General features: G+C 43.7%; 1 protein-coding gene across 1 annotated transcript in view; it reads left to right on the forward strand.

The window, feature by feature from the left end:
- LOC126203838 (uncharacterized) overlaps positions 1–26,869 on the forward strand; it is a 477,198-nt gene that overhangs the window by 393,710 nt on the left and 56,619 nt on the right. The window lies entirely within an intron of this gene.

Consider the following 26,869-nt stretch of genomic DNA (forward strand, 5'->3'; position numbering starts at 1 on the left):
GGTCCGAAACTCGATTTGTCACGAGCAGTCGCCTTAACCACATCGGCTACCCGTGCACGCTTCCAGGACTGACCCAAATTTCCATATGTCACTCTGTCTACAGCCTTGTACCATAATCGCCTAGAGTCATGACTTGATCTTCGCAGCTTTACAGTCGATGCCAAGATATTCGCACTAAGCGAATTTGTTTCGAACTAATTTCATGTGGCTATCGATCGTCGGTAAAGTCTATTTTTTTCAGATACGCAAGTAAATTTTTCTGTTACTCCTTAAATAATGCGTGTCCGTATTTTGAAACTGATGATTCGGTAATAGTCACATCTTTCAGTAACTGCCTTCTTTCAAACTGAAGTACGTCCTCCTTGAAATGTAAGAGTATTTCACTTGTCTCTTGCGTACTAGGTAGAATAGTTCTGTCGTGGAATATTCTTCCAAGGATATCTCTGTCGTACCAATATATAATTTCATTGGAGCCTTCCAGTGCTTCCACGTCTCTTAGACGTGGACAACATTCTTCCATCATGTGTCTGCAATGACTCAACTGTACTCTTTGCAAATATCTACCAGCTGGTATCCTCTTTCATTTCTTTCCCCTATTGAATATTCCACTATTAATCTTTCTCTTAATTTTCCTACCATCGAATTCCAGCCCCCGAAGACACTTAAATGTTCATCTTCTTAACTATGTGAATAATTTCTTTTATCTCATCACACGTTCTTTCAATTTCTTCACCATCCGCGGAGCTAGTTGTCATACAAACATTTTATTGTGGCTGTTGTTGTCTTTGTATCTATCATTGCTACGATAACGGGTTCGCTGTGCTGTTCATAGTAATTTATCGTACTTTCGTATTCATTGTTAGAACTACTCCTGAATTGCCCTTATTTAATGTTGTGTTGATAACCTTGTAATCAACTGGCCAGAAGTCCTATTCTCCCTGCCACCAATTTTCATTATATCTAACTTCAACCTAACAATTTCTCTTCTTAAATTCTGTAACCTACACACCCGATTAAGGGATCTAACACTCCTTGTTCCAAGTCACTGCACACGAGTTTCGTCTTCCCTGAAGAAAACATCCTCTTGAGTAGTGTCGGCCTCGAGATCCGTTTGGGGAACGTTTTACCTCCGCGATAATTTACTCAGGAAGATGCAATCACACCTAAGCCATACAATAGAGCTGCATGCCTTCGGAACATATGACGGTTGTAGTCCCACCTTGCTTTCAGCCGTTCGTAGTACAAGCACAGCAAAGCAATGTTGGCTTATGATCAGTCACCCACACTGTTACCCCAGCAACTAATGAAAAGGCTGCTCCGTTTCAAAAACTATATGATAGTCCAACATCTCTACAGATACCCCTCCTTTGCGGGTGCAACACGCTGTTCACCCAACCTCTACAAAGTTCAGTGTTAGTTAGTGAGGGAAGGGGGGGGGGGAGTCAGTTTCCTTGTTGTTGTTGTTGTTGTGGTCTTCAGTTTGATGCAGCTCTCCATGCTACTCTATCCTGTGCAAGATTCTTCATCTCCCAGTACCTACTGCAGCCTACATCCTTCTGAATCTGCTTAGTGTATTCATCTCTTGGTCTCCCTCTACGATTTTTACCCTCCACGCTGCCCTCCAATACTAAATTGGTGATCCCTCGATGTCTCAGAACATGTCCTACCAACCGATCCCTTCTTCTAGTCAAGTTGTGCCACAAGCTCCTCTACCCCCCAATTCTATTCAATACCTCCTCATTTGTTATGTGATCTACCCATCTAATCTTCAGCATTCTTCTGTAGCACCAAATTTCAAAAGCTTCTATTCTCTTCCTGTCCAAACTATTCATCGTCCACGTTTCACTTCCATACATGGCTACACTCCATACAAATACTTTCAGAAACGACTTCCTGACATTTAAATCTATACTCGATGTTAACAAATTTTTCTTCTTCAGAAACGCTTTCCTTGCCATTGCCAGTCTACATTTTATATCCTCCCTACTTCGACCATCATCAGTTATTTTGCTCCCCAAATAGCAAAACTCCTTTACTACTTTAAGTATCTCATTTCCTAATCTAATTCCCTCAGCATCTCCCGACTTAATGCGACTACATTCCATTATCCTCGTTTTGCTTTTGTTGATGTTCATCTTATACCCTCCTTTCAAGACACTGTCCATTCCGTTCAACTGCTCTTCCAACTCCTTTGCTGTCTCTGACAGAATTACAATGTCATCGGCAAACCTCAAAGTTTTTATTTCTTCTCCATGGATTTTAATACCTACTCCGAACTTTTCTTTTGTTTCCTTTACTGCTTGCTCAATATGCAGATTGTATGACATCGGGGAGAGGCTACACCCCTGTCTCACTCCCTTCGCAACCACTGCTTCTCTTTCATGCCCCTCGACTCTTATAACTGCCATCTGGTTTCCGTACAAATTGTAAATAGCCTGTCGGTCCCTGTATTTTACCCCTACCACCTTCAGAATTTGAAAGAGAGTATTCCAATCAACATTGTCAAAAGCTTTCTCTAAGTCTACAAATTCTAGAAACGTAGGTTTGCCTTTCCTTAATCTTTCTTCTAAGATAAGTCGTAGGGTTAGTACTGCCTCACGTGTTCTAACATTTCTACGGAATCCAAATTGATCTTCCCCGAGGTCGGCTTCTATCAGTTTTTCCATTCGTCTGTAAAGAATTCGTGTCAGTATTTTGCAGCTGTGACTTATTAAACTGATAGTTCGGTAATTTTCACATCTGTCAACACCTGCTTTCTTTGGGATTGGAATATTTTATTCTTCTTGAAGTCTGAGGGAATTTCGCCTGTCTCATACATCTTGCTCACCAGATGGTAGAGTTTTGTCAGGACTGGCTCTCCCAAGGCTGTCAGTAGTTCTAATGGAATGTTGTCTACTCCCGGGGCCTTGTTTCGAATTAGGTCTTTCAGTGCTCTGTCAAACTCTTCACGCAGTATCATATCTCCCATTTCATCTTCAACTACATCCTCTTCCATTTCCATAATATTGACCTCAAGTACATCGCCCTTGTATAGACCCTCTATATACTCCTTCCACTTTTCTGCTTTCCCTTCTTTGCTTAGAACTGGGTTTCCATCAAAGCTCTTGATATTCATGCAACTGGTTGTCTTTTCTCCAAAGGTCTCTTTAATTTTCCTGTAGGCAGTATCTATCTTACCCCTAGCGAGATAAGCCTCTACATCCTTACATTTGTCCTCTAGCCATCCATGCTTAGCCCCTTTGCACTTCCTGTCGATATCATTTTTGAGACGTTTGTATTCCTTTTTGCCTGCTTCATTTACCGCATTTTTATATTTTCTCCTTTCATCAATTAAATTCAATATTTCTTCTGTTACCCAAGGGTTTCTACTAGCCCTCGTCTTTTTACCTATTTGATCCTCTGCTGCCTTCACTATTTCATCCCTCAAAGCTACCTATTCTTCTTCTACTGTATTTCTTTCCCCCATTCCTGTCAATTGTTCCCTTATGCTCTCCCTGAAACTCTGTACAACCTCCGGTTCTTTCAGTTTATCCAGGTCCCATCTCCTTAAATTCCCACCTTTTTGCAGTTTCTTCAGTTTTAATCTACAGTTCATAACCAATAGATTGTGGTCAGAGTCCACATCTGCCCCTGGAAATGTCTTACAATTTAAAACCTGGTTCCTAAATCTCTGTCTTACCATTATATAATCTATTTGATACCTTTTAGTATCTCCAGGGTTCTTCCATGTATACAACCTTCTTTGATGATTCTTGAACCAAGTGTTAGCTATGATTAAGTTATGCTCTGCGTAAAATTCTACCAGGCGGCTTCCTCTTTCATTTCTTAGCCCCAATCCATATTCACCTACTATGTTTCCTTCTCTCCCTTTTCCTACTCTGGAATTCCAGTCACCCATGACTATTAAATTTTCGTCTCCCTTCACTACCTGAATAATTTCTTTTATATCATCATACAGTTCATCAATTTCATCGTCATCTGCAGAGCTAGTTGCCATACAAACTTCCTGGTACCCAACAGAATATCATTTCGTTCCATAATTGAAGGTAAATGTTCTATACGGAGTACGAGAATCATTTCGCTCGACTTTTGATAATCTGTCGCCACATAAAAGACTATTTATAATTCGTTTAGAGAATTTCGTTGTCTTCGTGCTTCTATCAGCGACGAATATTGTGGAGGTCGCCCACATCGGCCCATCTTATTTCACTGATGCCATACACACCACGTCACCGCCATGACTTATGACGTCAGCGGTAGATTGTCACGTGGCTGCCTGCTACGATCATTACACGTTCAAAGCGACCACTGTGCTCTTTTAAAGGCATAACTCATATTCTGTGCGTTGATATTTTAGTCTATGTTATCAAACGGCTAAAATGGTCATACTTTCCCAGTTGCTTGATGCTTATTTTCCCGGGACACAAAAATTTTATTTTCAGATTAATATTGTCCAATACGGATGTGAGGTAACGGTTGTTATGCTTTTACGGTAGTAAGTGGTAGCATCCAACCGTGCTTCTATCCTACCTACAGCTCAACAAGGCGTTTCGGAACACAATGCTCTCATCATCAGGTTGTAAAAATTTAGCTCACGAGAAATTAATGAGTTAAGTCTTTGCAGCTTGATGTGAGAGCATTATCTCTCGAAACACGTTTATGAGCTGTGTATAAGACAGAAATACGGTTGAATGCCACAAATATTTCTTGTTTATTTTCAGCATTTCGTGTAATGGTTCACCGAATTTAAAAATTTAAAACATTGTCCGAATCTACTCATTAAGAGGAATAATCTTATGTTGAAGGTTTGACACATTAAGGCAGGTATTACGGCGTATGTCTTGAGGGAAAGTAACACACAGTGTGCAAATTATCCAGACTATATTCACCCAGTGTTTGAGGATGAGAGCACTTAGCGATTTCCAGCAAACTTCACACATAATTTCAAACTTGTACGAAACTTACTGTTTATGACACATCGAAGAAATTAATGAAATGAAAAAAGTTTGTCGTTTACTACACTACTGGCCATTAAAATTGCTACACCAAGAATAAACGCAGATGATAAACGGGTATGCATTGGACAAATATATTATACTAGAACTAACATGTGATTACATTGTCACGCAATTTGGGTGCATAGATCCTGAGAAATCAGTGCCCAGAACAATCACCTCTGGCCGTAATAACGGCCTTGATACGACTGGCCATTGAGTCAAACAGCGCTTGGCGGGGTCAGGGACTTCCTCTGCCTCGTGATGACTGGGTGTTGTGTGATGTCCTTAGGTTAGTTAGGTTTAAGTAGTTCCAAGTTCTAGGGGACTGATGACCATAGATGTTAAGTCCCATAGTGCTCCGAGCCCTTTGAAACAGAGCTTGGATGGCTTGCACAGGTACAGCTACATATGCAGCTTCAACACGATACCACAGTTCATCAAGAGTAGTGCCTGGCATATTGTGACGAGCCAGTTGCTCGGCCACCATTGAACAAACACTTTCAATTGGTGAGAGATCTGGAGAATGTGCTCGCCAGGGCAGCAGTCGAACATTTTCTGTATCCAGAAAGGCCCGTACAAGACCTGCAACATGCGGTCGTGCATTATCCTGCTGAAATGTAGGGTTTCGCAGGGATCGAATGAAGGGTAGAGACATGGGTCGTAACACATCTGAAATGTAAAGTCCACTGTTCAAAGTGCCGTCAATGCGAACAAGAGGTGACCGAGACGTGTAACCAATGGCACCCCATACCATCACGCCGGGTGATGCGCCAGTATGGCGATGACGAATACACGCTTCCAATGTGTGTTCACCGCGATGTCGCCAACCACGGATGCAACCATCCTGATGCTGTAAACAGAACCTTGATTCATCCGAAAAAATGACGTTTTGCCATTCGTGCACCCAGGTTCGTCGTTGAGTACACCATCGCAGGCGCTCCTGTCTGTGATGCAGCATCAAGGGTAACCGCAGCCACAGTCTCCGAGCTGATAGTCCATGCTGCTGCAAACGTCGTCGAACTGTTGGTGCATGTGGTTATTGTCTTGCAAACTTCCCCATCTGTTGACTCACGGATCGAGACGTGGATGCATGATCCGTTACAGCCATGCGGATAAGATGCCTGTCATCTCGACTGCTAGTGATATGAGGCCGTTGGAACCCAGCACGGCGTTCCGTATTACCCTCCTGAACCCACCGATTCCATATTCTCCTAACAGTCATTGGATCTCGACCAACGCGAGCAGCAATGTCGCGACCCGATAAACCGCAATCGCGATAGGCTACAATCCGACCTTTATCAAAGTCGGAAACGTTATGGTACGTATTTCTCCTCCTTACACGAAGCATCACAACAACGTTTCACCAGGTAACGCCGGTCATCTGCTGGTAGTGTATGAGAAATCGGTTGGAAACTTTCCTCATGTCAGCACGTTGTAGGTGTCGCCACCGGCGCCAACCTTGTGTGAATGCTCTGAAAAGGTAATCATTTGCATATCACAGCATCTTCTTCCTGTCGGTTAAATTTCGCGTCTGTAGCACATCATCTTCGTGGAGTAGCAATTTTAATGGTCAGTAGTGTAGTTTAGCACATATAATGTCATAAGCACTGAGATGTATGAAAAGCTAGATTTTTACAGGCTTAACGTCAAATATTTAGAATGTTAACTCATTTGAACAGTACTCACACTTTTGCAGCTATTTTATACAAGTGAGTACAAGTCTCCACACAATCTGGATGGGAGGGTTACTGAGTTGTTTCTAAATTTTTTAAACTGCGTCGCTCGTGTTTTCTCTTCAGCAGTCTGGCACGCGGGAATCATTTAAAACTGCTGATAGGACCGAAGGTTGACCACAGTGCAGAATAAAGTATTGTGTACGATCTGTCAAAAAGTTCGCAAAACATTGGAACTCTTTGTAAACTGAAGAACAAGCAGCGTTCGTGGTGGGGGAAGTTGATCTTTCCAGGAGAACGTTACAGTTGCTGTATAGCAACACTAACAAGCAGTTTCCTAGCAGCCTAGTGGAGCGATAGGTGATTTACGTAGCATCTGTACGTTTGCTTTTCTCGGATTATTTATATCAATCGCTAATTTCAGTATTCTGTTGAATATTGACACGTTTAGTGAAAACTTAACACTCCGCGGATGTGTCAGCAGTGTGAGTCGCCACTGATTTTAAAGATGTGCTGCTGAAGACTAGTATCACCTTATCAAACAGCCTGTAGGGACTTCTTGTGGCGTAGTTTAGCAGAAAGTGTGGGTATTGGCCTGTTCGCTTTTCAGTTTGCAGACAGACTATACCCTGTCGTCGTCATCATCGTCATCTTCAGGCATCTTCTTCGACCTGTTGCAAACTTCAAACTCAATCTTTTCACCTTTCCTTTGTCTGCTCGCTCTGTGGAACCCTCTAGCCCCATACATGTACACAGATTTTACGAACATTCATTGCTCATCCGTTCGGTATGATACCTTCAGTTTTGATAATATTCTAATTTTTTTTTTTCATTTTCAGCTGTAATTGTTGAGTGCCTGCCGTAGGTCTTCACCACTCTGTCTGCCCTGCTTTGTCACTTCGTCCTCTGATCAGAGATATCGTATTTCGGCGGCCTGGAATATGACAAAAGTAGTGACTGCTTCTTAGGCCAACGCTTGATTATCTTATAAACTTGCTGGTACCACCGAAGTCTTGTAGAACATCAACAATGTTTCCTTCCTTATATTGTTTCTTGGTCTTTTATTGATTGTACCATACAATATGTTAAACTTTTCGATTTCTTTTCCAATATATCGTTCTTCAAAAGGTAACATTGTCCAACGAAGGACACTAAATTGGATGATCTGCTTAATGGCTTTGTTGTAAAAAGTCAACTTGCAGGTGACATTGTCTTTCCATTATCAAGTTCTTCAAAGGTGACAGTGTGCAACCAAGGAAAGTAAACTGGCTGACCCGTTTAACTGATTATTTTATTAACAACCACCTTCAGTTAAGTTAAGAGCCACAAAATGCCACGGATTATATTTTATGCAGCAAAATTTCAAAATTGTGCTGTTCCATTACTTTATTCAATTCAAGTAGATCTCGTCAGAGCACATCTTAAAAATTTTAAACGGTAACATGACGCGGAAAGCAGATTTTCTCGGTGGATTTCATTGATGAAATCTTTCCGGTCATGAGCTGAGTTGTGCCGTCTTGTTGTCGCAACGTTTCGACGAATTTTCTACACGTCATCTGCAGGTGAAATGTCGGATTTAAGTCCAGTTCTCCGGCCGTGGTGGCCGAGCGGTTCTAGGCGCTTCAGTCCCGAACTGCGCGAATGCTACGGTCGCAGGTTCGAATCCTGCCTCGGGCATGGATGTGTGTGATGTCCTTAGGTTAGTTAGGTTTAAGTAGTTCTAAGTCCTAGGGGACTGATTACCTCAGATGTTAAGTCCCATAGTGCTCAAAACCATCTGAACCATTTAAGTCCAGTTCATTCCTTTACAGCCGCTGGACCACAGACTCCTCGGTCGAGGACCCAACAGGTAGGCCAAAGTGCGTATTTCCGGAAGTCGTGACGTAGCTAGTGGTTGAGGCTCCCCCCCCCCCCCCACCCCCTGCCACCCGTCACGCCCAGGGGGTTGGAGGAGGAACCGGAGGTCGAGTCCTGATTCTCACGCCTGTCTATTCCGCCTGCTGTGTCTGCAGCTTTCACATCAGGGCGTTCCTGTCGTACTTTCCCAACACCACATCCCATGCGGGGCTCAGTTGCAAACCGTTGTCCGTTGCCTCTTTAATGAGCGATCGTCGGTAGACAAAATCTAGCTGTAGAATTTTTCTTTTCCACTATCGAATGCCGTCGTCTGTGCTTAAATTATATAAAATCGGCGACAAGTAGTAACCTGGACGTCCCAAAAATCAACCTTTTCGTGAGCCGTGGGAAACATGCTTCCCACTACAATGAACTTGCTCCTAGTCCCGTGGGATTCACAGTTCCCACCTCTGTACGGTGCTACCACCTAGTGAACAGTATAGGATACTACTTCCAATCGGAAGTTCCCGCCGTTTTTGCTGTACCTTCGCGCAGAGGCATTGTATAGCAGAGTGTTGCGCTGTAGAGGAGCCTTTCAGTCCTGTTCGCGTGACATTTTGTGATTTTTTCGTCGAAGCTATAGTATAAGGTAAATACTTTTGATTTACCCAAATTTATGAAGGAGCACGTAAAATTGGAACGAGGAGAATTCCAGTTTGAAATAAAAGGAGCCATTTCTGCAGTAAAATGGATGGATAAGCATTCAGTCACTTTCCTGTCCTCAATTCATGACCCATGAGAAACAGCCACAGTGAAAAGGAAAAACAAGGATGGTACTAGTACAGAGATTTCTTGTCCTGAAGTTGTGGCAGAATACAAAAAAATAATGTTTGGTGTCGATAAGTTTGATCAATTACGAGAAAGGTATGCTATTGGCAGACGTTCTGTAAAATGTTGGCACAGAATATCTTATTTCCTGGTGGACGTTGCTGCAGTGAACAGTTTTATCCTGTGGAAAATAAGTAAAAGAGAAAGTGGACAGCATGATCAGCTCACATACAGGATCCATCTAGCCAGGCAACTGATCGCTGGCTTCTCATCCCAAAAAAGGCGTGGACAGAAACCTGTCTTTCTGGTAAAAAGGGGTAAAGTACCTGAAGATTTTCGTCATGTGGCTGTAGGGGAGCATCAACCCATTTTAGGAGAAACCTACTGGACGTGCCGTCATTGTAGTACCAAAGCTGCGGAAAAGAGCACTCGCTGTGTTTGTACATATTGTCAAATACCACTTTGCATAGACCCATGTTTCATAAAATTTCATGGCAAGTAATTGTGAACAATCATTGTAACGAAAGAAGTAAATTTATCAAATAAATATGACATATATTGAAAAAGTTGTTTTTGTCATTTAATTCCAAGGAAGGGCAGTGGGAAGAATACTTCCCACCTTGTTGTGTGACCTCACTTCCACCGTTGGAGCAAATTTGATATTCTGTATGATAAATATACCTATCTGTTAACTACTATCTGATCTCCATTCATTAAAAAAGAACTGCTCAATAATTTTGCCCACGAAATGGTTAATTTAGTATGCAAGAAAATGTTTTCTTCAGTAGACATTGACATGGTGTCGAAGTAAAAGTTTCAAAAAATATGAGAAACATGAATCCAGCGTATTAATCCATCCACGTACCATGACACGTTTGGAATTTCCGGCGATCACTTGGTCAATATTTTTACTAATCATCCACAGTGTCTCTGCGACAGTTATTTTCTTCCAGGTAGGTTATTACACACTGCCTATAAAAAAAGAGTGAAGCACCCAGTAGACATGGTCGTATGCCAGTATAACTTAGTACATGTATACACCATTGGCAGGTGCGTAAACTGTTGGACCTGCACCACTATGGTCGCAGGTTCGAATCCTGCCTCGGGCATGGACGTGTGTGATGTCCTTAGGTTAGTTAGGTGTAAGTAGTTCTAAGTTCTAGGGGACTGATGACCTCAGAAGTTAAGTCCCATACTGCTCAGAGCCATTTGGACCATTTGTTAGACCTGCAGTTCTGTGTGACAGATGGAACAGCCATCAGAGGGCATTACTGTTGTTTGTGCCTAGTGTTGTTACCAGGCCTGGTACGATATCTAAGAGGCGTGAACAGTATCAGATATTGAGCCATCGCTGTGAAGGACACGGAGATGTGGCGTACTCGTTTGGAACAGAGTTATTAGCACCATACAGATTCTCAAAGGGACCTCATTGTGGGCCTCCAGTTGGATGAGTGGTCGGATCGTGCAACACCCAGGTTTGTGCGGCTTTGGTGTGTCACAGTGGGCTGATGCTGGACTGTATGGGAACGACAGGGCAAACTTCCGGTGGACTGGGTCTGACCACCACAAGCGCCGGCCCTTGCGACCGAGCGGTTCTAGGCGCTTCAGTTCGGAACCGCGCGACTGCTAGGGTCGCAGGTTCGAATCCTGCCTCGGGCACGGATGTGTGTGATATCCTTAGGTTAATTACTTTTAAGTAGTTCTAAGTTCTAGGTGACTGATGACCTCAGATGTTAAATCGCATAGTGCTCAGAGCCGAGAACAAATAATAGACTCACTGCGAATTTCTAGGTCATCTGCACCATTGGTTGGAGACTATCAGCAACGGAACTAGGCTGTCGTTAACACCACAACACAAACAGCTGCATTAGAGAGTTTCCATGACTGGAAAGCATGGACTGATGATGATGACGTCGCATTGTGTTCAGCGATGAACCACAGTTCTGTACCAGCCAGGATGACCATCGTCAGCGAGCGTACCAGCAATTTGGGGAGATGTCCCACTATCCCAGTGTTTGTTGGTTGGTTGTTTCGGGGAAGGAGACCAGACAGCGAGGTCATCGGTCTCATCGGATTAGGGAAGGACGGGGAAGGAAGTCGGCCGTGCCCTTTCAAAGGAACCATCCCGGCATTTGCCTGGAGCGATTTAGGGAAATCACGGAAAACCTAAATCAGGATGGCCGGACGCGGGATTGAACCGTCGTCCTCCCGAATGCGAGTCCAGTGTCCAACCACTGCGCCACCTCGCTCGGTTATCCCAGTGTCCTGGATAAGCACAGCGGTATTATTCCTTGTTGTGTAAGACTTTGTACACTGTGGTCAGGAGAGGTGGGTTACAGAGTGGTGCGCAACTGTCCTTGTAGGAAAGTTGAACAGGATCAGAAATGATTAGTGAACAAACAGGAGATTTACTTACCTTGTATTTCTCTAAATGTAGAAAGACTCATTACAAATGTGGTAGCAACAAACAAAGTCCAGCTACCTCAGTGTCAACTAGGATGAGGCTCGCCTTAGTAAGGCATGAGCAATGGAGTCAGAGCATCCTGTAGCGAAGTAGCTCCAAGAGCGAGTGAGCTGAGAGAGCGTCTTATAGCAAAGTAGCTCCAAGAGCGAGTGAGCTGAGAGAGCGTCTTATAGCAAAGTAGCTCCAAGAGCGAGTGAGCTGAGAGAGCGTCTTATAGCAAAGTAGCTCCAAGAGCGAGTGAGCTGAGAGAGTGTCTTATAGCAAAGTAGCTCCAAGAGCGAGTGAGCTGAGAGAGCGTCTTATAGCAAAGTAGCTCCAAGAGCGAGTGAGCTGAGAGAGTGTCTTATAGCAAAGTAGCTCCAAGAGCGAGTGAGCTGAGAGAGCGTCTTATAGCAAAGTAGCTCCAAGAGCGAGTGAGCTGAGAGAGTGTCTTATAGCAAAGTAGCTCCAAGAGCGAGTGAGCTGAGAGAGCGTCTTATAGCAAAGTAGCTCCAAGAGCGAGTGAGCTGAGAGAGCGTCTTATAGCAAAGTAGCTCCAAGAGCAAGTGGGCTGAGAGAGCGTCTTATAGCAAAGTAGCTCCAAGAGCGGGTGAGCTGAGCAGCTGCCGCAGGCCATCCTATATGGTGGCAGGAGAAGCTGCTGTAGGTGTGGCTCAGTGGGCATACTTCATTGGTTCTGCCAGATACCACGTGACCCATTTGGTACTAGACGAGAACTTGCACTTCCACTGCTATGATGATACCACACAACTGGCATCATGGTGTGAGGACACATCGCGTATGACTTCAGGTCATGTCTGATAGTGATTGAGAGAACTCTGACGCGACAGTTGTGCGACTAAGGTGTCCTGCATCGTCATGTGTTACCACTCATGCAACAGTATAATAGTGCTATTTTTCAACAGGACAATGCTCATCCACACATGGCATAGCTCTAAGAAATGTGTGTGAGCTGTTGAGATACTCCTGTGGCCTAGATCATCCCCAGACAGAATATGTGTGGGACCACCTCAGACATCAACTCCGTCCCAGTACCAGAGGCCTGGATATCAAGGACAACTTAAAGCAGTTCTAAGGCAGTTTGCTCAGCGTAGGATACACCGGCTTTATGACACCCTTCCCTCCAGAATCAGCGCTTGTATCTAGGCCTGAGAGGAAGGGTGTTAGTGGAGGACGGGAGGTACCGTCATACCGATAACTCGATTTATACTGACAAGTTCTTTGTAAATTTCACTGAACATTGTAATCATTGAAAAAAACATCGCATACCTTCTCTCACTCTTTTAAGTTTAATTTCGTTTCCACCGACCCTTCTTCGTGCTTAACCCTTTTTTTCAGGAAGTACACTAATGGCCATTAAAATTGCTACACCACGAAGATGACGTGCTAGAGACGCGAAATCTAACCGACAGAAAGAAGATGCTGTGATATGCAAATGATTAGCTTTTCAGTGCATTCACACAAGGTTGGCGCCGGTGGCAACACCTACAACGTGCTGACGCGAGGAAATTTTCTAACCGATTTCTCATACACAAACAGCAGTTGACCGGCGTCGCCTGGTGAAACGTTGTTGTGATGCCTCGAGTAAGGAGGAGAAATGCGTACCATAACGTTTCCGACTTTGATAAAGGTCGGATTATAGCCTATCGCGATTGCGATTTATCGTATCGCGACATTGCTGCTCGCGTTGGTCGAGATCTAATGACTGTTAGCAGAATAAGGAATCAGTGGGTTCAGGAGGGTAGTACGGAACGCCTTGCTGGATCCCAACGGCCTCGTATCACTAGCAGTCGAGATGACAGGCATCTTATCTTCATGGCTGTAACGGATCGTGCAGCCACGTCTCGATCCCTGAGTTAACAGATGGGGACGTTTGCAAGACAACAACCATCTGCACGAACAGTTCGACGACGTTTGCAGCAGCACGGACTATCAGCTCGGAGACCATGGCTGCGGTTACCCTTGACCCTGCGTCACAGTCAGGAGCGCCTGCGATGGTGTACTCAATGACGAACCTGGGTGCACGAATGGCAAAACGTCATTTTTTCGGATGAATCCAGGTTGTGTTTACAGCATCATGATGGTCGCATCCGTGTATTGCGACATCGCGGAGACGCACATTGGAAGGGTGTATTCGTCATCGCCATACTGGCGACCTGGGTGCACGAATGCCAAAACATCATTTTTTCGGATGAATCCAGGTTATGTTTACAGCATCATGATGGTCGCATCCGTGTTTGGCGACATCGCGGTGAACGCACATTGGAAGCGTGTATTCGTCATCGCCATACTGGCGTATCACCCGGCGTGATGGTATGGAGTGCCATTGGTTACACGTCTCGGTCACCTCTTGTTCGTATTGACGGCAGTTTGAACAGTGGACGTTACATTTCAGATGTGTTACGACCCGTGGCTCTACCCTTCATTCGATCCCTGCGAAACCCTACATTTCAGCAGGATAATGCACGACCGCACGTTTCAGGTCCTGTACGGGCCTTTCTGGATATAGAAAATGTTCGACTGCTGCCCTGGCCAGCACATTCTCCAGATCTCTTACCAATTAAAAACATCTAGTCAATGGTAGCCGAGCAACTGGGTCGCCGCAATATGCCAGTCACTACTCTTGATGAACTGTGGTATCGTGTTGAAGCTGCATGGGCAGCTGTACATGTACACGCGATTCAAGTTCTGTTTGACTCAATGCCCAGGCGTATCAAGGCCGTTATTACGGCCAGAGGTGGTTGTTCTGGGTACTGATTTCTCAGGATCTATGCACCCAAATTGCCTGAAAATGTAATCACATGTCAGTTCTAGTATAATATATTTGTCCAATGAATACCCATTTATCATCTGCATTTCCTCTTGGTGTAGCAATTTTAATGGCCAGTACTGTATACTTCGATTTGTAAATATATTCAACCAGACAAGGGCAGTAGTGACAAGCGCCGTATTTTGTCAACGCATCTTTTATGGCTGCATTTGTGTACGACTCGCCCTCAGTGCGAAACGCTTCAGATGAAAAGAAGGTGACGTCTGTGGCGATGCGACGACGGGAGGTTCCCCCCCCCCCCTCCCCCCTCCCCCGTCGCTGGAGCGATTTCCGGCCGCAGCTCTGTGGCGCTGCCGTTTGCCGCTGATAGGCCGCCGTTACGGGCAGCAATATCGGCGGTCCCTCTACCGGCGCTCTCTCCGACGTCAGATATTGTTTCCCGCATGCTACGTCACAGGCAGGCGCCTCGCCGAAATAACAGCCGGGGCGTTTCCGTGGCGCCGCCGATCCACAAGCAATCACGACAACACAGCCGTAACACCTCGCTTCGAATATCTGCGGTGTCGTTTTACCTCGCGATCACTCCGATCGATGAAATTATTGGAACATAATGACGTCTTTGCTGCGTAAGCGTTGAAATCGTGTTCACCACTAGACAGATCTGCTGCTTCTTCTACATATGCGGAGGGATTCTCGCTCGATCAGTTATATACGAGGGGCATTCAATAAGTAATGCGACACTTTCTTTCTCGGCCAGTCGAGGACTACTCCTGCTTCAGCTCCTATAATCTCATGAAGATCTTCTAGCTGACGGCGCTATACGTAGCCTTCAAAAAAGGCATCTGTAACAGAGGTGCGTTCAGAGCCGAGAGCTGTCACTGAGTTTCTTTTAGCATAAAATCAGAGCATCGCAGATATTCATAGGCGCTTGCAGAATGTCTATGGCAAAAGAGGGGTCCGCAAGATGCTATTAGAATAAAAAATATATTAAATATATTTCGTATGATAGCAGATTTTTTTGTTTTGGGCGCTTCCTGCATGAGCAGAGCCTTAACGAACGCTAACTCCTACGTCTAGCGTCTTTCTAGAGTGTAAAGAGATCGGCAGTGAGCATGAGCAACTTCTTATTCATACGGAAGTAAGATGGCTTTCTCGAGGTAGGATCTTGTCAATATTTTTTGAACTTAGAGACGAGGTTCGCGTCTTCCTTCTTGACACAAAGTTCGCGGATTTTCTCAGTAACTTCTCTTGGCTTTGCTTAGTTGCGTACTTATCTGATGTGTTTGAACACTTGAATGTGTTAAACTTGAGTTTACAAGGAAAAAATGTAGACGTGTTCAAAGTTGAGGATAAGATTAGTGCTATGGTCATAAAGTATCAGATCTGGACGTCAAGGATAGAAAACGAGTAACTAACTAACTTTTCTACTTTAAAACAATTCTTAGAGTCATCAGAGGAGAGTTTGCTTGACCAGATCGAGATCAATGTAGCCGAGCATCTACGCAGCCTAGCCACCACTTCTAGAGAGTATTTCTCTGAACCTGACCATGACAACAGATGGATTCGAAATCCCTTCAGCTGTGAAGAAATAGACAAATTCCGAGGCCTCACTGAAGAAGAGCAAGATCAACTTGTGGGTCTGTCCAGCTGTGGTATGATGATAAACATTTTCATCGGTGATAAAATTACAGACGTCTTGGCATCAGCACGCAATCACTACAAGAAACTTGGTGATAAGGCAATGAAAAATATCCTTCCATTTGCAACCACATATCGGTGGGAGCAAGCATTTTCTGCCATGTGTTTCATGAAAAACAAATATAGGAATCGGCTCGACATGCGGTCGTATTTCAGAGTGAAAGTTTCAAGTTTTGAACCTAATATTTCAGAAATAATGGACTCAAAGGTAAGATTGAACTCATCTAAGAACTGAAAATTAAAACTAACTGTATACTGATGGAGTACTCTGTTGTAACTGTATTTTTTTTTTCAAATAAATAATACCTTGTTTGAAATTAGTGTTTTCTTATTTTTCGCACATGTCTACTCAATGCAATCTCAAGTGTAGTACACTTGAGAGACCAATACTCTGTTTTAATTTTTTCTTGTCATTTTCAGTTCACACTTAATTTTTATTTTTTTAGGGAGTTTGTTATACTAAACAGCTAGATATGAAGACAAAGATTTTGAGCAATAATCAAAAATTTAACAATAACAATGATGACTAAATTGAAAAAGTTTTAAGCTCAATATTTTTTCAATAATGAATATGTCAATGTTTTTTCTAAGTAGCAAAAATAGAAAACGTATAAAAAGACTCTTAATTTGGCTTTTTTAGGTACTTGATACTGTGATATGACAAGGTACCAATCATGCTCAATGAGGGGGTCCTTGAGAAAATTTTGTTGGGAACCCCTGGCAGTGGAAAAAAGCACGGTGAGTCGTAGGGCGAAGCGTCTGTCAGCAACGCAACAAGGTCACACAAGCCTGTCCGACCTCCCGCGTGCCGTCTGGCGGCAAGCAGTTATGTCTTCTGCAATGTTGGAACGTGCGGACACTCTCACTAGAGGTGATGGCCGGTTCAAACACCTCGCTGCCCAACTGGACGTCTCTGTTGGTAGTACTGACACAACTGTCTACCAGTTGGGGGACTCGACGGTGTATGCCCGCTGGATTCCTCGCCAGCTAACAGGATACCATAATGAGCAACAAAGGACCATCACTGCGGAATCGCTTGAGCGCTACGAGGCTGATGGTGAAAAATTTTTATCGATATCGTCACAGGTGATGAATTGTGCGTTCATCACTTCGAGCGGGAAAAGAACGCCAACCCATGTAGTGGCGCCACGACACCTCTCCTCCCGGGAAAAAGTTCACAGCCGCACCATCAGCTGGTAAAGTCATGGCGACGGTCTTCCGGGTCCATGAAGGCATTTTTCTGTTTCAGTCTCTCCCTCATGGTGCATCGGTCAACTACAAAGTGCACTGTGCCACCGTCAGGATACTGAAGGAACGACTTCAGCTTGTTAGTCGCCACAAAAATGCAAACGAAATTCTCCTTCATTAGTTAAAACTTCCGAGCTGAGAGGCCGTGGTCGATCTGTGAAACTTCTTCTTCCTGACGTTTCGTTGCCAACTGCGGGCAACATCTTCCAAGGTGAGTCGTTGACATTGCCCGCGATTGACAACGAAACGTCAGGAAGAAGTTTTACAGATCGACCACGGCCTCTCAGCTCGGAAGTTTTAACTAATGAAAACGCCGGTCGTGAAAGCCTACACGTTGTGAAATTCTCCTTTTCCATGTAATCGCGAGGCCTCGCACAAGTCTACGTACCCGAGAGGAGCTCACAAAACTTTACTGCACCTCTCGACTTCATCTGTTTGGCCCAATGCGTGATGCCCTCCGTGGAAAGCAATATCTGGATGATGGGGAGGTTATTGACGCAACAAGACGTTGGCCCCGAAGTCGACCAGTGTAGTAGTACCATACGGCATAGAGGCCCTTCCAGCAAGGCTGTCACATCTAATGGAGAGTATGTTGAAAAATAGGGTTTTGTAGTCAAAAGGGTGGGGACGATAAGGTGTATTGAATTGGATGACGTTATTATCTTTGCTGCATAACGGTCTACATTCGGGTGTTCAGCCGAGTTGTTCTTTCCGAAAGTACACCATTAATCAATCGCGTCGAGATAACCAGAGAGGCCGATGATGCTTTGTTCTACGTTGGTATATTTGAGCAAAACTAATCGTGTTATATGCTCTTCATTCATATGATTAAACTATACTATGGCGCTACCATTAAAATTCTTGGGAATACTAAAGAATGAGATAAACCAATCGGCTTTGACGAGTGATGCTGTAGTATACAGAGAAGTTTCAGCATTAGAAAATTGCAGCGAAATGCAGGAAGATCTGCAGCGGATAGGCACTTGGTGCAGGGAGTGCCAACTGACCCTTAACATAGACAAATGTCATGTATTGCGAATACGTAGAAAGAAGGATCCTTTATTGTATGATTATATGATAGCGGAACAAACACTGGTAGCAGTTACTTCTGTAAAATATCTGGGAGTATGCGTGCGGAACGATTTGAAGTGGAATGATCATATAAAATTAATTGTTGGTAAGGCGGGTGCCACGTCGAGATTCATTGGGAGAGTCCTTGGGAAGTGTTGTCCATCAACGAAGGAGGTGGCTTACAAAACACTCGTTCGACCTATACTTCAGTATTCCTCATCAGTGTGGGATCCGTACCAGGTCGGGTTGACAGTGGATATAGAGAAGATCCAAAGAAGAGCGGCGCATTTCGTCACAGGGGTATTTGGTAAGCGTGATAGCGTTACGGAGATGTTTAGCAAGCTCAAGTAGCAGACTCTGCAAGAGAGGCGCTCTGCATCGCGGTGTAGCTTGCTGTCCAGGTTTCGAGAGGGTGCGTTTCTGGATGAGGTATCGAATATATTGCTTCCCCCTACTTATACCTCCCGAGGAGATCACGAATGTAAAATTAGAGAGATTCGAGCGCGCACGGAGGCTTCCCGGCAGTCGTTCTTCCCGCCAACCATATGCGACTGGAACAGGAAAGGGAGGTAATGACAGTGGCACGTAAAATGCCCTCCGCCACACACCGTTGGGTGGCTTGCGGAGTATAAATGTAGATGTAGATGTGACGTCATATTAAAGCCAAAGACGATATGAGAAAACATTTGAAACCGTCAACGCGTTTTCAGAATCAATTATTGTTCCTCATACATTGACCAGCCAAATATTACGACCACTGGCCACTGCGAAATTGGATGCCACCTGGTGGCGTTGCGGGAACGTGACGCGGTAACAAAAGTACGTGAGCGGTGCAAACCCGGATGGGGGATCACCCAGCAAAGATATGGGCTGCAAATGTGGAAATCCATTGAAATAAGCGACTTTGACAAAGGACAGATTACTATCACGCAGAGCCTGTGAACGAGTATCTCGAAAACGACGAAGCTTGTCAAATTTTCACGTGCTACTATCGTGAGCATCTAAGGAAAGAGCTGGAGAAACAGTGAAATTACCACTAGGCGCTAAATGGTTGGAATTCCACGACTCTTCACAGAACGTGGTTTGTCTGCTCTGTAAAGGAGGATAGATTGTGATTTGTGGCATCTCCGTCGAAAGAGCACAAAGCTGGTGCACGCACAGGTGTTTCGGAGCACAACGTTCATCGTACATTGCCGAACATGGAGCTCTGCAGCAGGCCACCCCTACGTGATAACATGTTGACCCAACGACATCGTCAATTACGATTGCAGTGGGTACGGGACCATCGGGATTCGACCGTCGATCAACGGAAAGGTATCGGCTCTTCGGGAGATTTTTGTGCTGCAACACATGTTAAATATAGTTACCAACTTTTTAGGAAAGCTGATCCAGTTGCTGTACAGACTTTTGTAAACCTTATCAAGGAACAAGAGTGGCAAGATGTTTATAGTGCTGATACAGTAGACGATAAATATAATGCTTTCCTCAAGACTTTTCTCGTGCTCTTTGAAAGTTGCTTTCCGTTAGAACGTTCAAAACAGGGTACTAGCACAAACAGGCAGACTGGGTGGATGACTAGAGGGATAAGAATATCTTGTAGAACAAAGTGGCAATTATATCAAAACGTTAGAAACAGTCAAAATCTAAATGCAGCAGCCCATTACAAACAGTATTGTAAGGTGCTTAAAAAAGTTATTAGGATGGCAAAAAGTATGTGGTATGCAGATAGAATAGCTAAGTCTCAGGATAAAATTAAAACCATATGGTCAGTCGTAAAGGAAGTGGCTGGTCTGCAGAGACAGGTCGAGAATATAGAATCAGTGCGTAGTGGGGATGTCCGTGTTACTGATAAGTCGCATATATGTACAGTATTTAATAATCACTTTCTGAATATAGCAGGTGAACTAAATAGAAACCTAGTCCCAACAGGGAATCATATAGCGCTCTTAGAAAAAAGTGTTCCGAGACTGTTACCTGAAATGCTCCTCCATGATACTGACAAGAGGGAGATTGAGTTAATAATTAAATCACTAAAGACCAAGAACTCTCATGGATATGACGGGGTATCTAGCAGAATACTGAAATATTGTTCCACGTATGTTAGCTCAGTACTTAGCCATATCTGTAACTTTTCCTTTAGGAGTGGTCGGTTTCCTGACCGATTAAAGTACTCGGTAGTGAAGCCACTTTATAAAAAGGGAGACAGGGATAATGTTGACAATTATAGACCTATTTCTATGCCATCGGTGTTTGCTAAAGTTATCGAGAGGGTTGCATATACAAGGTTACTGCAGCATTTAAATTCACATAATTTGCTGTCAAATGTACAGTTTGGTTTTAGAAATGGTTTAACAACTGAAAATGCTATAGTCTCTTTTCTCTGTGAGGTTTTGGACGGATTAAATAAAAGGTTGCGAACGTTAGGTGTTTTCTTTGATTTAACGAAGGCTTTTGACTGTGTTGACCACAAAATATTACTGCAGAAGTTGGAACATTATGGAGTAAGGGGAGTAGCTTACAATTGGTTCGCCTCCTACTTTAAGAACAGAAAGCAGAAGGTAATCCTCCGCAATATTGAGAGTGGTAATGATGTTCAGTCCCAATGGGGCACTGTTAAATGGGGCGTTCCCCAAGGGTCGGTGCTGGGGCCACTGCTGTTTCTTATTTATATAAATGATATGCCTTCTAGTATTACAGGTGATTCAAAAATATTTCTGTTTGCTGATGACACCACCTTGGTAGTGAAGGATCTTGTGTGTAATATTGAAACATTATCAAATAATGTAGTTCATGATATAAGTTCGTGGCTTGTGGAAAATAATTTGATGCTAAATCACAGTAAGACTCAGTTTTTACAGTTTCTAACTCACAATTCAACAAGAACTGACATTTTAATCAGACAGAATGGGTATGTTATAAGCGAGACGGAACAGTTCAAGTTCCTAGGCGTACGGATAGATAGTAAGCTGTTGTGGAAAGCCCATGTTCGGGATCTTGTTCAGAAACTAAATGCCGCTTTATTTACCATTAGAACAGTATCTGAAATAAGTGACATTTCAACACGAAAAGTAGTATACTTCGCATATTTTCATACGCTTATGTCATATGGTATTATTTTTTGGGGTAATTCTTCTGATTCAAAAAGGGTATTTTTGGCTCAAAAACGGGCTGTTCGAGCTATGTATGGTGTAAGTTCGAAAACCTCTTGTCGACCCCTATTCAATAGTCTGGGAATTTTGACATTGCCCTCACAGTATGTATTTTCTTTAATGTCGTTTGTTGTTAGCAATATTAGCTTATTCCCAAGAGTTAGCAGCTTTCACTCAGTTAATACTAGGCAGAAATCAAATCTGCATGTGGAATGCACTTCCTTGACTCTTGTGCAGAAAGGAGTGCAGTATTCTGCTGCATCCATTTTCAATAAGCTACCACAAGAACTCAAAAATCTTAGCAGTAGTCCAAACACTTTTAAGTCTAAACTGAAGAGTTTCCTCATGGCTCACTCCTTCTATTCTGTCGAGGAGCTCCTGGAAGAGCTAAAAAATTAAGCAAATTCCAGTGTTACATTTTTGATTTTCTTTATTTAAACTAACGACTTGTCGCCTGAATATGTTTCTTATATTTCATTTTATCTGTTTCTACAATCGTGTTATAATTTCATGTATTGACTCGTTCCATGACCATGGAGACTTCTCCTAAATGTGGTCCCACGGAACAATAAATAAATAAATAAATAAATAAAAAAGAATCACATTTTTGCTACACTAGGTCGATGGTCGTCTCCACAAACGCTGTCATCAAGGTGAACGGCGGCTCGGAACGTGCACTGTGCCACAGGCACAAGCTGGTGGGAGCAGTGTTATGCTATGCAAGACATTCTCCTGCGTTTGCATGGGACATGTGGTTGTAATCGAAGATACGGTGACAGATGCCAACGACCTGCATTCCATCATGATTGATGTCCTCCCCTACGCCGATGTCATCTTTCAACACTATAATTGTCCGTGTCTCGGAGACAGAACCGTGCTACAGTGGCTTCAGGAGCAATATAGTAAACTCACGTTAACGTCTCGGCCATCAAATTCGACTGAGGTAAATCCTGTGGAACCAAACTGGGTCGCCATTTGGCCCCACCACCGCGTACGCAAATCTGTGGCCCATTATTTACGCGAATTACATGGTCTGTGCGCATCTAATGCCACGTACCTCTGCAAACCTACCAACAAAATGTCGGATCCCTGATACGCAGAATCAGTGATGTACTTCGTTCCAAAGACTGACAAACAATCCATTAAGTAGATGGTCCTAATGTTTTGGCTCATCAGTGTATATGTAAACGATCTTCCGTCTAAAATTACTTGTTTTTGCGTACGTCACTGGTACTGTAACCAGTCCAAGCAGACACTATGTGATCAAAAGTATCTGGACACCTGGCTGAAAATGTTCGCTTCGCCCTCCATCGATAATGCTGGAATTCAGTATGGTGTGGGCCAACCATAGCCTTGCTGACAGCTTCCACTCTCGCAGGCACAAGTTCAATCAGGTGCTGGAAGGTTTCTTGGGGGATGGCAGCCCATTCTTCTCGGATTGCTGCACTGAGGAGAGGTATCGATGTCGGTCACTGAGGCCTCGCACGAAGTCGGCGTTCCAAAACATCCCAGAGGTGTTCTTTAGGATTCAGGTCAGGTCTCTGTACAGGCCAGTCCATTACAGGGATGTTATTGTCGTGTAACCACTCAGCCACAGGCCGTGCATTACGACCAGGTGCGCGATCGTGTTGAAAGATGCAATCGCCATCCCCGAATTGCTCTTCAACAGTGAGACGCAAGAAGGAGTTTGGAACATCAATGTAGGCCTGTGCTGTGAAAATAGCACGCAAAACAACGAGTGCAAGCCCCCTCCATGAAAAATACGACCACACCATAACACCACCACCTCCGAATTTGACTGTTGGCGCTACAGACGCTGGCAGATGACGTTAATCGGGCATTAGCCATACCCACACCCTCTCATCATATCGCCACATTGTGTACGGTGATTCGTCACTCCACACAACGTTTTCCCACTGTTCAGTCGTCCAATGTTTACGCTCTTTACACGAAGCGAGTCGTCGTTTGGCATTTACCGGCGTGATGTGTGGCTTATTAGCAGCTCCTCGACCATGAAACCCCAGTTTTCTCACCTCCCGCCTATCTGTCATAGTATTTGCAGTGGATCCTGACGCAGCTTGGAGTTCCTGTGTGATAGTCTGGATAGATGTCTGCCTATTACACATTCGACCCTCTTCAACTGTCGGCGGTCTCTGTCAGTCAACAGACGAGGTCGGCCTGTACGCTTTTGTACTGTACGTGTCCCTTCACGTTTTCACTTTACTATCACATCGGAAACAGTGGACGTAGGGATGTTTAGGAGTGTGGAAATCTCGCGTACAGACGTATGACACAAGTGACACCCAATCACCTGACCACCTTCAAAGTCCGTGAGTTCCGCGGAATGCCCCACTCTGTTCTTTCACCATGTCTAATGGCTACTGAGATCGCTGATACGGAGTACCTGGCAGTAGGTGGCGGCACAAGGAACTTAATACGAAAAACGAATGTTTTGGGGGTGTCCGGATACTTTTGATTACATAGTGTATAACAATGAACAGCGTTAATTACCCCAACGCGAGGCTCCACGAAAAAGTGCACCTAACATTTCGGTCTCTTCCACCAATGCGACAACAACCGAGACAATTTTGTTGTTGTTGTGGTCTTAGTGGAAAGAATGGTTTGATGCCATTCCCAACGCTAGAGTATCCTCCACAGATCTCTTCATCTCTGCAGTACAACTGCAATCTACATCCAATTGAACGATTTAGAAAAGATATCCGAATGGTGCGAAAATTGGCAGTGGATTCTAAATAACGAAAAGTGTGAGGTCATCCACATGAGTGCTAAAAGGAATCCGCTAAACTTTGGTTACACGATAAATCAGTCAAATCTAAAGACCGTAAATTCAGCTAAATACCTAGGTATTACAATTACGAACAACTTAAATTGAAAAGAACAGATAGAAAATGTTGTGGGGATGGCTAACTGAAGACTGAGTTTTATTGGCAGGACACAAATAAGAGTGCCTACACTACACTTGTCCGTTCCCTTCTAGAATACTGCTGTGCGATGTGGGATCCTTACCAGATAGGATTGACGGAGTACATCGAAAGTTCCAAGAAGGGCAGCACGTTTTGTATTATCGCGAAATAGGGGAAGAGTGTCACTGAAATTATATGGGGTGGACATTATTAAAACAAAGGCGTTTTTCGTTGCAGCGGAATCTTCTCACGAAACTTTAATCACGAGCTTTCTCCTACGAATGCCAAAATATTTGGTTAACACTGACCTACATCGGGAGAAAAGATCACCATAATAAAATGAGATATATCAGAGCTCTCACGGCAAGATATAGGTGTTCGTTTTCCCGCGCGCTGTACGAGATTGGAAAATAGAGAATTGTGAAGGTGTTTCGATGAACCCTCTGCCAGGCACTTAAATGTGATTTGCAGAGTATCCATAAGGATGTAGACATAGATGCAGATGTGGATGTGGGAAAAGGCAACCAACTACTATTCAAGTTTGACTGCATTGAGAACCTCAATCCGATCTGTTTTAATCATTAAAAGCCATTCAACAGCCAAGATCACATAAAATGTTACTTTATTTAAGACAACCGGTTTCAACAGACTTTGCCGTCATCTTCAGGGCTTAAAAATCTTTTTGTTATAAAATGTGTTCATTTTACGCTCAAACCTCACGCCAAGATGCCAAGTGGATAAAATCACCACTTTACGTTTTATGATATGCTGATTTTTACCCACTGGACGTCTTGGCGCGTGGTTTCAGCACTCGTTCTACAAAAAAGATTTTTAAGACCTGAAGATAACAGCAAAGTCTGTTGAAACCGGTTGTCTTAAATAAAGAAACGCTTTATGCGATCTTGTCTGTTGAATGGTTTTTAACTATTCAAGCTGGATTTTAAAATCTACGACTCTGGAGACAAACCATCAGACTTCCCGAAAGTGTCTTTCACACAATCCCGGAGATGGAATGGCACATAAACGCGAGTACCATCGCACAATCAGCTTAACAGCTCATGCATACAAAGTACTCACAAGAACAATGTACAGAAGAATGGTTCAGAAAATTTAGGATCTGCTAGGAGACGATCAGTATAACTTTAGGAAAGTTAAAGGCCCCGGAGAGGCAGTTTTGATTGCGCATAATTATTGAAGCAAGACTTAAGAAAAATCAAGACTTGTTCATTGGATTCATCCACCAAGGAAAAATATTTGACAATGTTAAATGGTGCAAAGTACTCGAAATTCTCGGAAAGAAAGTGTAAGCTACGAGAAAGGTGGATGCCATACAGTATGCACAAGGACCAAAATGGAAAAATAAGAATGGAAGAGCAAGAGCGAAATAGTTGATTTATAATTGGTAGTCTCGCGCTCATACTGTGCAACCTATGCATTGAAGAAGCAATTACGAAAATAAAAGAAAGGTTCAAGAATGGGATTAAAATTCAGGGTGAAAGGATATCATTGGTCAGATTGAATGGCGACATTGCAATCCCTGATGGAAGTAAGGAATAGTTGCAGGATTTGTTGAACAGAATGAAGATTATGATGAGCACACGGTGTGGATTGTGAGTAAGCAGAAAAAAACACGGAAGTAATGAGGAGTATAGAAATGAGATCAGCAATACACTTAACTACAAAATTGGGCACCATGAAGTACCACGAAGTGAAGGAATTCTTTTTCCATGGAAGCAAACCAACATAAGACGGTCGAAGCAAGGAGGACATAATGAGCAATCCCAGGCAAAGATAAGTTTACTAGTACCAAATAGCTGCCTTAATTTGAAGAAGAAATCTCTGAAAATGTGCGAGGCCGTGCTGAAAAGTAAGGCTTCTGAATTTTTTTGTGAAAACTCTTAAAACTTTAAAAAAAACGTTACAAACATTCTACTTTCTTCTTCATGTCTACGTATTTGCAGCCCTATGCCGCTAGTGGACTGCGAACTGTAAAGTGTAACATGACAATATGTAACGTAAATAAGTCGGTGCGTGAGAAACAGCGTGCTGTGATAGTGTTTCGAATTCGAAGGGTTCGTCTACACGTGGAGCATTCTCTGCTTCAGCATGACAATCCCAGACCGCAGACGAGCGCTACGACATGTACAACAATCCGACGCCATTCGTCCACTGTCATCGATCATCCTCCATACAGTCCCGACTTGGCCCCAT

This window comes from Schistocerca nitens, chromosome 9, assembly GCF_023898315.1.
Source record: "Schistocerca nitens isolate TAMUIC-IGC-003100 chromosome 9, iqSchNite1.1, whole genome shotgun sequence".
NCBI lineage: Eukaryota > Metazoa > Arthropoda > Insecta > Orthoptera > Acrididae > Schistocerca > Schistocerca nitens.